The following is a 514-nucleotide window of genomic DNA, read 5'->3' as shown; positions in this document are numbered from 1 at the left end:
CGAAAATGTGATCTTGATTACCTGCTTTTTCTACAGTTCTGTAATGAACACAACTGCATATATCCCATTGACAGATAATACCGTCTCTTCCTAAATACTCTCCTGTACCAAGGGTTAGTGGTGGAGCACTACCTATTGAGGTAACAAAATATACTGACTTTATCACAACGAAACAAGTACGCTTTTAATATTCAGTTGTGACACGCGCACACTAACCATGTTAACATGCTGCTTAAGTACTAGTTATCTAGTTACTAGTTATCTAGTTACTAGTTATCCTTCGCCACCACAAAGACCTGGGTCCTATTCTACTCATGGTCACAGTGTTTGCAGCTCTTATTCCTGGGACACGATAACACCTAAGAACTTTGAACTTTGAACGTTTATTCTTGCAGATAATACATATGTTCAAGTTTGTTTTGTGTTGTGCTGTGTCGTGATCTCAGAATTATTCCAGGTATATGGTCGTGGTCTGTAAAAAATCGAGCCTGGACCAGAGAGTCCAATGATCAAC

Source organism: Haliotis asinina, chromosome 4 (assembly GCF_037392515.1).
Source record: "Haliotis asinina isolate JCU_RB_2024 chromosome 4, JCU_Hal_asi_v2, whole genome shotgun sequence".
Lineage (NCBI taxonomy): Eukaryota > Metazoa > Mollusca > Gastropoda > Lepetellida > Haliotidae > Haliotis > Haliotis asinina.
This window is presented reverse-complemented; position numbering follows the sequence as displayed.